The sequence below is a fragment of the Nicotiana tomentosiformis genome, chromosome 3 (assembly GCF_000390325.3).
Source record: "Nicotiana tomentosiformis chromosome 3, ASM39032v3, whole genome shotgun sequence".
Taxonomy (NCBI): Eukaryota; Viridiplantae; Streptophyta; class Magnoliopsida; order Solanales; family Solanaceae; genus Nicotiana; species Nicotiana tomentosiformis.
In genome coordinates this window covers 38,100,318-38,118,398 of record NC_090814.1, presented here as the reverse complement: position 1 = coordinate 38,118,398, position 18,081 = coordinate 38,100,318, and the positions used below count along the sequence as shown (strand labels likewise).

The 18,081-nt window shown below is 38.6% G+C and overlaps 1 long non-coding RNA gene across 1 annotated transcript in view; it reads right to left on the bottom strand.

Moving 5' to 3' along the window:
* LOC138908733 (uncharacterized) overlaps positions 1 to 17,696 on the bottom strand; it is a 174,955-nt gene extending 157,259 nt beyond the window's left edge. The window contains exon 1 of the long non-coding RNA XR_011415136.1: positions 17,629 to 17,696. This is a non-coding gene — a long non-coding RNA (uncharacterized lncRNA). The remainder of the gene's footprint in view (positions 1 to 17,628) is intronic.
* Between the last annotated feature and the right edge of the window lie 385 nt (positions 17,697 to 18,081).

Below are 18,081 nucleotides of genomic sequence, written 5' to 3'. Positions count from 1 at the left end.
CCAGGTCCGTATTTTGGTTCCGGAGTCCGGTACAAGTCCACTATAATATTTATGACTTGTCTGTCGAATTTGGTGAGAAACGGAATTGATTGGATGTAATTCGGACGTTCGGTTGTGAAAATAAAAGTTTTAAAGTTTTCTTGAAAATTTTATTTGATTTGGTGTCCGATTCGTAGTTCTAGGCGTTATTTTGCTGTTTTGATCATGCGAGGGAGTTCGTATGATATTTTAGGATTTGTATGCATGTTTGGTTTGGAGCCCCGAGGGCTCGGGTGAGTTTCGGATAGGCTAGGGGTGAATTGGACTTAGAAAAAATCTGGTGTTTTGTTGTAGTTGGTGTTCTGGTGCGTTGTGCTTCGCGATCGCGAAGCCATTATCGCGATCGCGAAGGGGATCTGGGTTGGGGGGATTTTTCACTACGCGAACGTGCGACCATGCTCGCGAACGCGGAGCATTGGGGAGTTTGCTCTACGCGAACGCGACCCGTCATACGCGAACGCGTAGCTTTATCTAGGCTGGGCAGGGGGATAAAGGTGACTCTATGCGGACGCGAGCCCTGTCTCGCGAACGCGAAGGTGAGGTGGGCAATACCTTCGCGAATGCGTGGTATCTCCCGCGATCGTGTAAGCCACTAGGGCTCTGCTCTTTCGGGATTTTTGCCAGTCCTTCAAAATTTCAAAACTAGAAGACCTAGAGGCGATTTTCCTAAAAGCTGTTCTTCCCCAATTTGTTGGTAAGTGATTCTAACCTACTTTCTTCCAATTACCCATTACATTTCATGAGTTTTCAACCTAAAATCTAAGGTTTCCATGGTGGAATTGGGGGGTTTTGGGTAGAAATTGAGGATTTGCTAAATTGGGGATTTAGACCTCAAATTGAGGTCGGATTCCAAAACAAATTATATAACCGGGCTCGGGGGTGAATGAGTAATCGGGTTTTGGTCCGAATTTCGGGTTTGGACCAAGCGGGCCCGGGAGTTGACTTTTGTTGACGTTTTCAATACTGACTTAAATTGAATCCTTTGCAATTGTGGGTAGTTCCTAAGGCTTAATTTGAATCATTTGGTTGGTAAATTGCTAGATTCTATTGGTTCTGAGGCTCGTTTGAAAGGCAAAGCTGTGATTGAGCTTTGAGTGGACCTTTGGAGTGAGGTAAGTATCGTGGTTAACCCCGACTTGAGGGATTAGGAATTATTTGTCTATTTGCTACATGTTTAGATGTTGGGTACTGGTGACAGTAGTTGGGGTATTGCTAGGTTGTCGTGTTGATGCAGGAAAATGGTTGGGGATTGAATCTTGTGATGCAAAATGGGATGGTTGTGGAAGCGTTGTCACGGCCAAATGTGCCAACTCCCTGATTTGTTGTACCTCTTCACTTTATGACTCCATCTATTAATCTATCCAAGCGACGTGTTCATCATTGCGAGTTTTATCCCTCCCCTTAGAACCCCCTGGGTTATCAGTTACCACCAGAGCATATTCGGTGGGGTTATCTGTAGTTGTCATCTTCCCTTTGGACATCAGATTATACGGTGGCTCGGCGATTTTTTATATCAACACAAATCAACCATTGTTTCGAGAGTAAATAAATAAAGTAATAAAGTAGGAAAATAAAAGAAGAGTAGAAGTTAGTTCATGGAGTGCACATATATAATCATAGAGAGCAGTTAATTCACATATTCAAACAAGAAAGTTCCTAAAAATATTAAAATTCGGAGCAAATTCGATTTTTCATTGGTGGGAAATTTACAGCTGGAATGTGGGTATATCTTCAATTCCATCTCCCGCCATACACAACAACAACAACAACTCCAAGATCTACATTGGCAAAAGTTGGAAAAATAAAAGTTTGGAGAGTTGAGAAGTTTGACCAAGAGTTGGCTTTGTTGATACCGGTCTCAGATCTTGGTTACAGAAGTTGGAATAGGTCCGCTGTGTCATTTATGACTTGTGTGCAAAATTTGAGGTCAATCGGAGTTGGTTTGATAGGTTTCGTTATCGATTGTAGAAGTTGGAAATCCATTAGTTTCAATAGGCTTGAGTTGAGGTGTGATTTGTGTTTTTAATGCTATTTGATGTGGTTTGAAGCCTCAACTAAGTTTGTGTGATGTTTTAGAATGGGTTGGTATATTTGGATGGGGTCCCGAGGTCCTCGAGGGTGATTCAGATTGAATCAGATCTATGTTTGGACTTGAGGAAATGCTAAAGGATTTGCAGGTCTGGTGCGATCGCAATTATGAAAAATTAGTCGCAGGTGTGGAATGTGCTGGGGGATGGGGGATGCACAGGTGCGAAGAGGTATCCACATCTGCGAGCTCACAGATGCAGGAACTGGAACATAGAAACAGAGTGCATATCAGACTGGTTTTCCGCATAAACGGGTGTTGTCGCACTGGTGCGCAGAAGCGCATATTTGATCGCAGAAGTGGAAGATGGCTAGGAGGTCTCAGGCTGTAGATGCGGTCACCATTCCGAAGAAGCGATTAAGTGACCGCAGGTGCGGAATCACTGGCAGAAGGTTTAAATATAAGGGTTTCGTGATTTCTCTCATTTTGGACTTTGCAAGCTCGACTAGTGACAATATTTGGAGAGGTTTTCACCTAGATTTAAGAGGTAAGTGACTTTTGATCATTTTTATTCATTAATATTGAATACCCATTAAATTTTTCACCTAGATTATATGTTTTTGAGGTGACATTTGGGGGATTTTGCATAGGGATTAAAGAGTGTGATTTCGGGCTTTGAAGGTCGATTTGTGGTCGGAATTGAATGATATTAGTATGGTTGGACTCGTTATTGAATGAGTGTTCAGATTTTGTGAATTTTGTCGGGTTCAAAGTCATATGCCTGGGGTTGACTTTTGGGGTTGACTTTTGATTTTCTTGTTAAAGATCTTAGCTTTATCATTTAGAATCAATTCCTATAGCTACGCATTATTGGGTGCGCACATATGTGGGGTTGAGCCCATGTATTGACACTGGGTTTATTTATTCATGTTCGGATTGTGCTCAGGTTATAATAAGCCTGGAATTGACTGTTAAACCCTATGTTATGATGCTTCCCATATTTGTGACATTATTGTAAACTATATGAGCCATGTTTGAGGCCACATAGGGGTTTAGTCCCTGAATGAATTGATAAATGTTATTCTCTGATGAAATTACCGATTTGAGCTATGATAGTACACCTTGCACATGCATACACTTTAGTACAGCTATAGATGCCCAAAGGGACATTGTCAAGTTCTGTATATATTCCCAAAGTGAGGCCTAGAAATTAGCTAAAAGGTGAAGGGAAGAGTCGCATAGGCGCACATGCAAGGAAAAAAAAAGTCGTACAAGCTGCATGATAAAAGGTAGCAATAGTTACGAGATTAGAAGGATTCCGACCACAAGTCATGGTATGAGAAAGAGACCTAAAGGGAGGAATGCCATGGCCTTTGGAATTATTCACAGAACAGTTGCCTAGATGGCAAGGAGAGTACTAGAGTATTCAGAAGACATAGGTTATGAAAATGATAAGTGCATCAGTCAACATTCGAGGACGAATGTTCCAAAGGGGGGAATGATGTTACACCTTATATTTTCATACGTGAAAGTACGCCATAAATAAATTGATAAAAGCTCAAAAATAAGATATTACATCCCGCATTTTTGTACGTTAAAGTTTTGTCGTAAGTTAATCGACGTAAGCTCGGGAATGAGATTATCTTGGGATTGTAAGTATGATGCTATTTCAAATACGGGATAAGTAAATTTGTGAAGGTGAGAGGGTAAGCAAATCGAAGAAAATGAGTTTTGTCAAAGTTTGACAATTTGGGATAAAATACGATCCAAGCTACAATACCCGGTATTTATGGACTAGTACCATACAAGGTACCATATGACCATGATAGTGAGGTGTATAAAGTGTGTTAAAAGTAAATAGTATTTTAAGTAATTTGAGATAATTCTTAATTATGTAGGTAATTGGTTAATTATTAAATTAGTGGGGGGATTAATGAGTTAATTAAGGAAAAGGTGAATTATTTGGATAAGGTTAAAGGCACCAACGTGACAGCCCATGAAGTGGATAATAAATCCAACAAGTGACTCATATGCTATGTAACAAGGTGTCACATTGTTAAAGCATACAAAGTGATTCACATTCTCTTTAGCCTTCTGCTAAAAGTTTGCATAATAATATCCATTTCTCTCAACACATGCAAGCTAATGTTTGCCTATCCCCTTAAGATTAGAAGATGCAATCATACATTTCAGAAAGATTTCATATGTGATTCAACAATGGTTGGAGCTGGTGAATTGTCAAAATCGTTTATAATTCCATTCGAATTACATACGGAATTTGCTAGAATCAAATCTCATACAAGAATACTTAATACAAAGCAACGTGAGATTTTGTGATTCTAAGGAACTACAGTGCAATCTTTCTCAAGAATATCAGACGGATTTTCCCTACTTCGATCCGCCATTACGTGTTTTGTCGTAATTGGCATGTATTAGATGGATTGTCAAGAGAATCGGCTCAGATATGTTAAGGCTAAACCTTTCCTTCATTTTGGCATGATCTCGTAATTACATGTGTTTGATAACGAGGCATAAAGAAAAGTTCATACTCCCGAATTTATATACATTATCCTAGTCTCATAAGTTACAGTATTCTCCCTTATCGGGACTTCATGTTCAATTGAGTATTGTTTTCTTCCAGCCAAGAGAGCGGAGGGTCTATATATATATACAGTATTACAGTATTTTTACCACCATCGAGCTATAATCAATGGGCATGCCCCTATTGAGCAACCTCTGATCAGTTGGTAAGTTATATACCGAGCCTACTGTGGACGAGCGCCTATGAGCGAGCCCAGAATGACCGAGATACAGAGCCTAGTATGGTCGAGCGCCTATGAGCGAGCCTACTACAACAGAACAGTTATATATATATATATATATATATATATATATATATATATATATATATATATATATATATATATATATATACCGAGCCTTATAAGGCCGGACAATAATTTTACTTACTATATTGAGAGAGTTGAGTTAGTATCAACAGGTAAGCATATCTTCAGATTACCTTTGACTCCCAGTTACTTTCAGTTATTATATTATCAGTTCAGTTTCAGCTTTCAGTTATTCGGTTACCTTACATACTCGATACATTATTTCGTACTGACATCCCTTTTGTCGGGGACGCTGCATTTCATGCGTGCAGGTTCAGACAGATAGACGGGTAGACCTCCTTAGTAGGTGTTGCCCGAGTTCAGCTTGATTGGTAAGCTCCATATCCTTCGGAGTTGCTGGGTCTAGCGTTTTATGTATATCTTATGTGTATATATATATATATGTTATGGGTAGGTCGAGGCCCTGTTCCGATCACAGTACATCCATCGGTAGAGGCTTGTAGACATATCCTATCAGATAGTGCAGTATGTTGGGCTTGTAGGCCTTGTATATATATTTTGTTGGTTTGCCAGCTGTAGTAGTTATGACGGTCTTGTCGGCCCAGCTTTATATTGATGTTTAGTCAGCATTAGTTTCCGTTCAGTTTTATATTTTGCTTCGCAACTGTCTTGCAATGTGGCTCCATGGCCAAAGTATGACATTATATGTTCAGAGTCCCTTAGTCGCAAGTTTGTATGCAATGATGGGTGAGGCACCGGGTGCCGGTTTCACCCTCCATGTTTGGGGCGCGACAGAAGTGGTATCAGAGCAGTTCTATCCTAGGGAGTCTACAAGCCGTGTCTAGTAGAGTCTTATTTATGGGTATGTTGTGCACCACACTTATAAGCAGGAGGCTACAGGGCATTTAGGACTGTCACTCTTTCTTCTTACTCTAGATCGTGTGGTAGAGCTTAGTTGTAAGAACTCAATTTCCTAAACTCTATCTTATTCATAATACGACGATGCCTACATCTAGAAAGATGGTTGGTAAGGGATTAAATGTGGCTGTGGAAGAGTTGAGTCAGAGAAACTTGAGTTTGCATCATTTCTATGATTGATAAATGTAAGGTCTTCAGTAGATCATGTGTGTACTAAGACATGTAAGCCTCTTGATAAGGAGCCTTAAGGCAAGAATTTTTATCTACCCCTATGGTGAAAGGCAATGAGAGATTGAGAAGATAGATACAAATTTCAACAAGTAAAAGAAGCAAGATGAAGAAGGGTACGAGGTGCCCAGTTAGTGAAGATTATCATTATTTACCATTCAGGAAGAGATATAAGCATTATGACTTACCTTCAACAGTAACAGAGGTATGCACAATTGGCCACACCAATCTAAGTTATGCCCTATTGGAGCTAACAAATATGGTTTAAGAGAAGGACGGAATATCAGGATCCGACTGGGGTTAGAGTAACCCAAAATGATGGATGGATTGTTTGCGTTAGTTGACATTTTTGAAGGATATTGCAAATATGCTAATAGATCTCCTTTTGAGACACCTAGATGGTGCACTCTAAAATAGTACAGCTAGATATGAGTACTACAAAGATAGGTACTGAAATCATGGAAGGGATAAATATCTCTTCCATGAGCCAATTGATGGAGCAAGAAAGAATGTTAGGCAACCCGAAGAGCCAATTGATGGAGCAAGGGGAGACAAAAGCATAAGAATATCTTGTTCGTGTTTTCTGAATAAAGTGATAGATATAAATGTAGCAGGAAATAAGAAGAGAGTTAATGAGGCATTATGCGTAAGATGTGATACATGGATGACAACGGTAGAAAAAAATAAAATGACAGTATTACATAGTCTATAGTCAAGGGAAGGAAAAGACGAGAGGTGCCAGGCCTGGAGACAACAAAAGAGTATAGGCCATAAAGTCATATCCTCATTTCGAGAAATAAGTCCGTGACTCTAACGTGACTACCAGAAGGAAAAGTTAGACCCCAGAATAATAGAAATCAGTGTGGGCTGGTGAACAAGATAAACTAAATATGAATTAGGGACTGAGTGAGGTGATAAAGGTTGATATCATGAGAATTTTAGATTTCGTTCCGGCGATAATAAAATGGACAATAGAAGAAGAATCATGAGAAATTCAGAGAATGGTCTTTCAGGAAGACGCTTCCTTAAAGCAAGAAATGTGAGCAAAGTTAAGCTTAAGGGACTGTATGTGCCAGTTATCTAAGTGTCATCCTTGCGAGTAAGGAAATTTATTATCCTCTGTACAGAAGGATTACTGCAAGGTGAGTAAGGGTCATCGATGATGTGAAAAGACGCCAAAGATGAAAAGGCAAAACATCTATACGTAGATCATCGTAGCACTAAATCTTAATACTCCCCTAAAGGGGGGAATATGGAGTAATGTGCCATTAAGTCGAAAGTAAGTGATTCTAGTAACTATGGAATGGTAAAGGAAGAATGTGATAAAAAAATGAGAAAGGAATGAGATTGCACCTATCCAAATCCTACAGATATGCTACGACTCCAAAACATAATGCAAGTACAACGCCGGGGAGAGACAGTGAAGGTTTCCCCCAGGATGTTATTGATAAATAAGTGTGAATGAACACTTGAGACATAAGGAGCTAGTGCAAAAGGTGAGTTAAGACAAAAACAATAACCCAAGAGGGATGTTACGCATAATATAGATATGAGAATGGGCCAACGAGTAGTTATTAGTTGATTCAGGAAGAGCCTAGCTATGGCTAGACAAGAGGATATAGACAAATCAACAGATCGTGCAAGATAAATATAGTAAACCCAATATAGTGAATTCAGCCTCATAGTTATGACATCGTGATCCTTGAAAAATATTCAGATAGGAGTTGGGTGGTTAAAAAGGTACAATATGAGTGTTACAGAAATAAAAGAGAGTGCCACTGGGAAACATTCAAAATTTAAGTTCAGAAGCAACCCTACGAGCACAAGGGCATGGAGGTAAGTAAGTAAGGATAATTACAAGTAAGAAAGAACATCAAAAATTCCGTCGGGTAAACAAGGTAGTAAGCTCGCAGCTTTGCAAGAATTAGGGGGTTCTCCCTAAATACTACAATGAAAGACTAGCTGAGGAAATAAGGAAGAAGGCTTCCACCTAAGCATAGTAACTTAAAGAAGAAATGGTCATGTAAAAACAGTCTCACTACAACTTTGTATGCACTTCATGAGAAAGTGGCACCTACCATGGCTAATGAACGGGAAGTAAAGTTAAAAGTAATATTCGAGATCATATGAGTTACATGAAAATTCTGGCATACGTGGAAACTAAGATAAGCTAGGTATGCATGCAACAAGGGGGCAGAAAGACCAGGAAAAGTAATTGCTTACGTTTGAAGAAAGTTGAGAAGGAACGAAAAGAATTATTCGATCGATGGTCCAGAGTTAGTTATGTTATGAACGCACTTAAAAGTTCGGAGTATTATCCATGCAACATATATGTTGACACTCATACAGCCGCAGAGACTTCGGTATAAGTTAAAAGAAAGAATTGAGCCCATGGCATAGTTAGAAGATTGTATAATGGATATTCCATAGCGCCCATGAAAGGATAAAGTAATAACTAATACCAGGAGCCGCAGATCGGATGATAGCTCAAGCCTACATGAAGGTTGATCAGAAGGAAGAGGAAACTAAAGAGTTACATCAACCAAAAAAAATCAGGAGTCTGATTATTGGACCTAGAAAATTATACAAATCGTGATTAAGAACATAGCAGAATCACTCTTAATATCAGAGGTACAAGAGAGATAGTACGACAACCATATTCTATAATGGCTCTACGATAAAGCCAGTTAGAAGAGTACCAGCCTCATAAGAATTCATTATGAAGCTCCCACCGGATTGTGTATGCACCAGAGGTGCGAGTATTATAATAAGAGCTTCAAGTTGTGGATATGAAGTATACCTACGTGGAAGGGAGGTCATGAAAAGAGATAGAAGATGTGATGCAAGATTTTAAGGTAAGTAAGGTAAAGGTGAACAACGTACTAGATACTCAAATGCAGAAGGTTGCGAATAGTCCATACTTCAGATAGAAGGCTAGAAGCGTTGAGATTTGGTATCCAGGAATGATAGCGGCGTTGACAGTGGCATATCTTCCAGCCTATGGTTTCTAGGTATCAAGAGGCCTAGTCAAGAAAGTAAAGAAGAGTTAGAGACGATGTGATCCCTCGTTTGATGTTCCAGAATAATATAAGGAAATCTATGGGGCAAGCAAGTTGAACGAAGGTTGCGAGTAGTATAAATGGATATGTGTAAATCGCAAGCTAAAGTATGGTAGAGCGACAAGATTTTAGGAAGATAGGAGTAAGGATAAGAAAGGGCGAGTGAGAAGGCAACGAGAATGGATAAGTCCTTGGAATTAAGCCCATGGAAATAAGAGAGCTGATGGTTTCTCTAAATTATAGAAAGCTCAGTATAGCCTGAATGAACTCAAATGAGTCTAAGACTAGTAGCATTAGAAGAGATGGAATGCTGCCCTGGTAGTAGAACGAGGGTGTGAGTGTGATAGATAAAGGATGACGTTTGGGCTTTCGATTGAGTAATAATTTGAAGAAAAAAAAAGGGGATTTCATGAATTGTACAGAATTAAAATACACACGTAAGGAGAATCACATTGGGATGCTATGAAATACGATTATGGAAGTATAGTATCGTATCGCCCCTAGGTGGATCAGTAAAATCACTTCCAATGTTCCATGATGCAACGTGAGCCCTAGTGATTATGTAAGAGGTTTCAAGTTATCAGTGGTAGATTGTAGATCAATTTTGAGGTGAATCAACAATAGATGGATAAAAGTTACAAAGTATGAGATGAGATTAGGCTATCAGCCTTAAGGATAAGCAACAAGAGTAACCTAGAGTATGGTAGCAGACCTCAGTAACGGTAAATTGAAGTAAGAGTTATGGTATAGTATGACCTACCTAGATGTAGTAAAGTCATAAGGATGGATAAACGGATCTATGAAATAAGGTATAGCAATATTCATAAGTTCGACAAAGTACCGAGCAAAGAACTTCAGTATACCTATAGATGCCCAGAGGGACATTGTCAAGTTCTGTATATGTTCCCAAAGTGAGGCCTAGAGATTAGCTAAAAGCTGAAGGGAAGAGTCGCATAGGCGTACATGCAAAAAAACAAAGTCGTACAAGCTGCATGATAGAAGGTAGCAACAGTTACGAGATTAGAAGGATTCCGACCACAAGTCATGGTGTGAGAAAGAGGCCTAAAGAGGGGAATGCCCTGGCCTTTGGAATTATAAACAGAACAGTTGCCTATGTCACGACCCAAGCCGATGGGCCACGATAGGCACCCGGTACCTTACTCAACCGAGTACCAACGTAACGTATCTTTCTTATTACATCATCATATACACGTGACATACGGGCCTAATAAGCCAACATCATCATTTATAAACTCAAAACATAGGCCGACGTGGCCGTACAATCTTTCACGTACATGACATAGGTATACACGCCTCTAAAAGTACATAAATGTCATAAAAGTTGGAATAGGGCCCCGCCATACTAATCAGTACATGTCCTAATCATATTGACCATATAAGCAACTCCGAAAAAAATGGAGTGCACCAACATCTTCCGCTAAGCTAATCTCCTACTTGGAGGACTCTCGACCTGTTTATCGAGACCTGCGGGCATGAAACGTAGCATCCCTAGGCAAAAGGGACGTCATTACAAATAATATACCGAGTATGTAAGGAATGAAAATTAGTAAATAATAGACATAAGAGAAACATGGAGTAAAAGACTCGACATGAACGTCTGCATAGCTCTGTGAATCATTTTATTTTTATAATGTCATGCATATACATATAAATTTTATACCATGCATTGGTATATGCGTTCATAACATCATCAAGCCTCTGAGGGCATCCCATCATATCATTTCGCCCACTGTGGGCAAATCATCAATGTATACTAGCTGATCAGGTGGTGGTGTGTATATAACGCCATAACCTTTTCCCATATCCCATATACATATAATATACACGTATATAACGCCATCTGGTCATGGGTCAATGTAAATGTATAAATGCATGAGAAATACGTTAATAAGATTTTCTCAGAATGTCATAAAAATAATATGCCTGTCGGATAAATTTTATCAAATACATATTTTTTTGAGATCCATGAACAGAAGATATAATAATAATTCACATGGGGAATCAAGAATATAGACACCCTTAATATTTCTATGAATAGAGTCATTTATAAAAATTGTGCATTTGCTCGTTTAGTTTGTATCGTATTGATCATGCCAAAAAGAAAGAAGGGATAGCCTTAACATACCTGGAGTAGAGAAAAATCCGTATGATATTCCTGGAAAACGTTGCACCGTACTCCCTTAGAATCGCAAAATCTCACGTTGCTAATGTGCTAATAATTCTCATTGGAATTATTTGGTGTAGGAATTGGTTGAAGAATCAAAATCACATTGCTAATGTTTTGTAGGAATTTTCACGAAATTGGTAACAATTTGTAACAAAGTCACTTTGCTAATCTCCAAACCTCACGTCTGATGTGTGTTTGAGAATGAAAAGTGTTGCTTTTTATTTAAGATCCTAGAATTTAGGTGTCTTGAAATTGATAAGTTAGGTTGCCACCTAACGTAATGACTTAAAGAGTCATACGTATGATTTAAGGGGTGGTGCCACGTGAATCCCCCCTTACTTATCCAATTATCCACCCCTTTTTCTTAATTAATTCATTAATTCCCCCACTAGTCCAATAATTAATCAATTACCCACATAATTAAGAATTATCTCAAATTACATAAAATACTACTCACTTTTAATATACTTTATAAACCTTACTATCGTAGCCATATGGTACCTTGTATAGCACTAGTCCATAAATACCAGGTATTTTAGCTCGGACCGTATTTTATCCCAAAATGTCAAACTTCGATAAAATTTATTTTCTTCGATTTTCTTACCCTCTCATCTTCACCAATTTACTCATCACTTATTTAAAATAGCATAATGCTTATAATCACAAAATAATTTCATTCCCGAACTTGCGTCGATTAACCTACGACGAAACTTTAACGTTCGAAAATGCGGGATGTAACATCTCATTTCCGAGCTTCCATTAATTTATTTATGGAATACTTGCATGTATGAAAACAAGGGGTGTAATATCATTCCCTCCTTTGGAACATTCGTCCTCGAATGTTGACTGATGCACTTATCATTCTCATAATCCCTAGCTCTTGCGAATACTTTAATATGGTTCTTGCCATTTAGGCAACTGTTCTGTAAATAATTCCAAAGGCCAGGGCATTCCCCACTTTAGGCCTCTTTCTCATACCACGACTTGTGGTCGGAATCCTTCCAATCTCATAACTATTGCTACCTTCTATCACGCAGCCTGTATGACTTTTTCCTTGTATGCGCGCCTATGCGATTCTTCTCTCTTCTTTCCTCCAGCTTTTAGTCAATCTCTAGGCCTCATTTCGCAAGCGTATACAAAGCTTAATAAGATGTCCCTCTGGGCATCTATAGGTATACTGAAGTTCTTCGCTTGGTACTTTTTCGAAATTACGAATATTGTTATACCTTATTTCATAGATCTGCTTATCCATTCGTATGACTTTACTGCATCTAGGTAGGTCATACTATACCATAACTCTTACTTCGATTTATCGTTACTGAGGTCTACTACCGAACTCCAGGTTACTTTCGTTACTTATCCCATATGTATAAATCTAAGTCCTTTAATGCTTTCTCATCACTTGTTCATCTTAAGAATGACGGCCTAATCTCACCTCATACTTTTGTCCATCCACTGTTGATTCACCTTAATGTTGATCTATCATCTACCACTGATAACTTGATCTCTTATGTAATACTGCCGCTAGGGGTGATACTAACCGTATTTTATAGCATCCCAATATGACTCACCTTACATGGGTATTTTAATCCCGTACAATTCATGAAATCCTCTTCAAGTCATTACTCCATCGAAGGCCCAAACGTCATCCTTTATCTATCACAACCACACCCTCATTCCACTCTAGATGATATTAGTCTTAGACTCCTTTGAGTTCATTCAGGCTATACTGAGCTTTCTATAACTTAGAGAAACCATCAGCTCTCTTATTTTCATGAGCTTAATCTCGAGGACTTATCCATTTTCGTCACCTTCTTACTTGTCCTTTCTCATCCTTACTCCTGTCATAAAACTTCGCCGCTTTACTTATACTTTAGCTTGCGACCTCTACGTATCTATTTATACTATTCGCAACCTTCTTTCAACTTACTTGCACCATAGAATTCCTAATGTTATTTCGGAACATCAAGTGAGACATCACATTGTCTCAAACTCTTCTTTACTCTTTTAGCTAGACCTCTCAATATTTAAAAAACCATAGGCTGGAAGATATATGCCACTGACGATGCCGCAATCATTCCTGGATACTGAATCCCAGTGCTTCTAGCCTTCTATCCGAAGTATGGACTATTCGCAACCTTCTGCATTTGAGTATCTAGTACGTTGTTTACCTTTACCTTACTTACCTTAAAATCTCGCATCACATCTTCTATCTCTTTCATGACCTCCCTTCCACATAGGTATAATTCACATCCGCGACTTGAAGCTCTATTATAATACTCACACCTCTAGTGCATACATACTCAGGTGGGAGCTTCATATTGACTTCTTATGAGGCTGGTACTCTTCTAACTGACTTTATCGTAGACCATTATAGAATATGGATACTGTACTATCTCTCTTATACCTCTAATATTAAGGATGATCCTGCAATGTTCTCAATCACGTTTTCTATAATTGTCTGGGGCCAATAATCAGACTCCTGATTTACTTGGTTGATATAACTCTTCAGTTTCCTCTTCCTTCTGATCAACCTTTATGTAGGCTTAAGCTATCTTCCAATCTACGACTCATGGCATTTAGTTATTACTTTTAGCCTTTCATGGACGCTATGGAAAACCACGATACAATCTTCTAATGATTCAATCCTTTATCTATGATCTGGACCCAATTCCTTCTTTTAACTTATACCGGAGTCTTTTACGGCTGATCATTAATCGAATAATTCCTTTCATTCCATCTCAATTTCCTTCAAACGTAAGCAATTGCCTTTTCTGGTCTTTGCCCCTTGTTGCGTGCATACTTAGCTTATCTGAGTTCTCACATATGCTGAGATTTTTGTGCAAATCATATGGTCTCGAATATTAATTTTGTTTTTACTCCCAGCTCATTGGCCATGGTAGGTGCCACTTTCTTATGAAGTGCATACAATGTTATTGTGATATTGTTTTTATAAGACCATTCCCTCCTTAGGTCACTGAGCTTAGGTTGAAGCCTTCTTCCTTACTTTCTCAGCTAGTCTTTCATTGTAGTATTTAGGGAGGACCCTCTGTCTCTTGTAAAGTTGTGAGCTTATTGCGGACCTTTTGATGTCCATCCTTGCCTATAATTATTCGTAGTTACTTATCTCCACGCCCTTGTGCTTGTAGGGTTGCCTCTGAACTAATATTTTGACTGTCTTCCCAGGGGCACTCTCTTTTATTCTCGTAACATTCATATGGTACCTTTAACTACCCTGACTCCTATCTGAATATATGTCAAGTATTACAATAACAATACTGCGAGGCTGAATTCAGTATATTGGGTTTTACTATGCTTATCTTTCATGATTTGCTGATTTCATCTGTAACCTCCTGTCTAGCCATAACTAGGCTCTTCCTGATCAATTACTAACTACTCGTTGGCCCATTCTCATCTCAATATTTCGCGTAATCTTTCTTGAGTTATTTCCTTTGCCTTAACTTACGTCTCGCACTGGCTCCTTATTTACTAATAACAGCTCAGGCAGGAACCCTTACTTCCTCTCCTTGACGTCGTGCTTACACAATATTCTGGAATCATAGCATATCTATAGGGTTTGGATAAGTGTCATCTCATTCCCTTTTATTTTTATTTTTATCGCATTCTTCCTTTACCATTCTATAGTCACTAGAACCACTTAATTCTGACTTAATGCCACATCACTCCATATTCCCCCCTTTAGGGGAGTACTAAGAGCTGAAGTCACGAGGATCTACCTATAGATGTTTTACCTCTTCATCTTTGGCATCGTTTCACAACATCAATGACCCTTACTCGCCTTGTGAAAATCCTTCTATACCAAGGATAACAAACTCCCTTACTCGCAATGGTGACACTTAGTGCAACTGGCACATACAATCCCTTAAGCTTAACTTTATTCATATTGCTTGCTTTTAGGGAAGCGTCTTCCTGAATGACCATTCTCTGAATTTCTCATGAATCGTCTTTTGTTGTCAATTCTATTATCGCCACAACGCAAATCTAAAATTCTCATGATGCTGTCTATTATCAAGTCACTCAGTTCCTAATTCATGTTTAGTTTATCTTGTTCACCAGCCCATACTGATTTCTATTATTCTGGGGTCTAATTCTTCCTTTCGGTAGTTGTGTCGGAGTCATGAACTTATTTTTCGAAGTGAGGATATGACTTTATGGTCTACACTCTTTTGTTGTCCCAAGACTTGTCACCTCTCGTTTTCCCTTCACTTGACTATAGACTATGTAATATTATCTTTTTTTGATCTATCGTTGTCATCCATGTACCACATTTTACTCATACTGCTCCATTAACTCTCTTCTTATTTTCCTGCTAACATTTATGTCTATCACTTTATTCTAAAAACTCGAACAAAATATTCTTTTGCTTTTAGCCCCTCTTGCTCCATCCATTGGCTCCTCGAATTGCCTAGCATTCTCTTTCTTCCAGAGATGGGAGCCACACTAAGGTAATATTTATCCCTTCCAGGCTTCCAGTGCCTATCTTTGTAATATTCATATCTGGCTGTACTATTGTAGAGTTCACCATCTGGGTGTCTCACAAAGAGATCTGTTAGCACATTTGCAATATACTTTGGAAATGTCAACTAACACAAACAATCCACCCACCATTTTGGGTCATTCTAACCCCAGCCGGATCCTGATATTCGTCCTTCTCTTATACTACTTATGTTAGCTTCCATAGGGCATAAATGAGATGGGTGTGGCCAATTGTACATACCTTTGTTACAATTGAAGGTAACTCAAAATGCTTATATTTCTATGCTTGAATTGTAGATAATGTTCATCTCTACTAACTAGATACCTCGTACCCCTCTTCACCTTGCTTCTTTTACTTGTTGAAACTTATACTTTCTTATTCTTTCATTGCTTTTTACTATAAGAGTGGATAGGCATTCTTGCCTTAGGGATCCTTATCAAGAAGCTTACACATCTTATATACATATGATCTGCTGAATACCTCATATTTATCCATCATAAGCATGATGCCAAAAATTGAGTTCCTCTAACTCAACTCTTCCACAACTATATCTCTTACCAACCGTCTTTCTGGATATAGGCATCATCGTATTATGAATAAGATAGAGTTTAGGAAATTGAGTTCTTACAACTGAGCTCTACCGCACGATCTAGAGTAAGAAGAAAGAGTGACAGTCCTAAATGCCCTATAGCCTCCTACTTATAAGTGTGGTGCACGACACACCCATAAACAAGACTCTACTAGACACGGCTTGTAGACTCCCTAGGACAGAACTGCTCTGATACCACTTTTGTCACGACCCAAGCCGATGGGCCGCGACGGGCACCCGGTACCTTACTCAACCGAGTACCAACGTAACGTATCTTTCTTATTACATCATCATATACATGTAAAATATGGGACTAATAGGTCAACATCATCATTTATAAACTCAAAACATAGGCCGTACAATCTTTCACGTACACGACATATGTCTACAAGCCTCTAAGAGTACATAAATGTCATAAAGGTTGGGACAGGGCCCCACCATACTAATCAGTACATGTCCTAATCATACTGACCACATAAGCAACTTCGGAACAAATGGAGTACACCAACATCATCCGCTGAGCTGATCGCCTACTTGGAGGACTTTTGACCTATCTATCGAGACCTGCGGGCATGAAACGCAGCGTTCCCAGGTAAAAGGGACGTTTATACAAATAATGTACCGAGTATGTAAGGAATGAAAATCAGTAAATAATAGACATGAGAGAAACATGAAGTAGAAGACTCGACATGTACGTCTGCATAGCTCTGTGAATCATTTCATTTTTATAATATCATGCATATGCGTATAAATGTCATACCATGCATTGGTATATGCGTTCATAACATCATCAAGCCTCTAAGGGCATCCCATCATATTATTTCGGCCACTATGGACAAATCATCAACGTGTACCAGCTGATCAGGTGGTGGTGCGTATATAACGCCATAACCTTTTCCCATATCCCATATACATATAATATACGCGTATATAACGCCATCTGGTCATGGGTAAATGTACATGTTTAAATGCATGAAATGCATGAGAAATACATTAATAAAATTTTCTCAGAATGTCATAAAAATAATATGCCTGTCGGATAAATTTTATCAAATACGTATTTTTCTGAGACCCATGAACAGAAGATATAATAATAATTCACATGGGGAATCAAGAATATAGACACCCTTAATATTTCTATGAATAGAGTCATTTATGAAAATTGTGCATTTGCTCGTTTCGTTTGTATCGTATTGATCATGCCAAAAAGAAAGAAGGGATAGCCTTAATATACCTGGAGTAGAGAAAAATCCGTATGATATTCCTGGAAAAAGTTATACCGTACTCCCTTAGAATCGCAAAATTTCACGTTGCTAATGTGCTAATAATTCTCGTTGGAATTATTTGGTGTAGGAATTGGTTGAAGAATCAAAATCACGTTGCTAATGTTTTGTAGGAATTTTCACGAAATTGGTAACAATTTGTAACAAAGTCACTTTGCTAATCTCCAAACCTCACGTATGATGTGTGTTTGAGAATGAAAAGTGTTGCTTTTTATTTGAGATCCTAGAATTTAGGTGTCTTGAAATTGATAAGTTAGGTTGCCACCTAATGTAATGACTTAAAGAGTCATACATATGATTTAAGGGTGCTGCCACGTGAACCCCCCTTACTTATCCAATTATCTACCCCTTTTTCTTAATTAATTCATTAATTTCCCCACTAGTCCAATAATTAATCAATTACT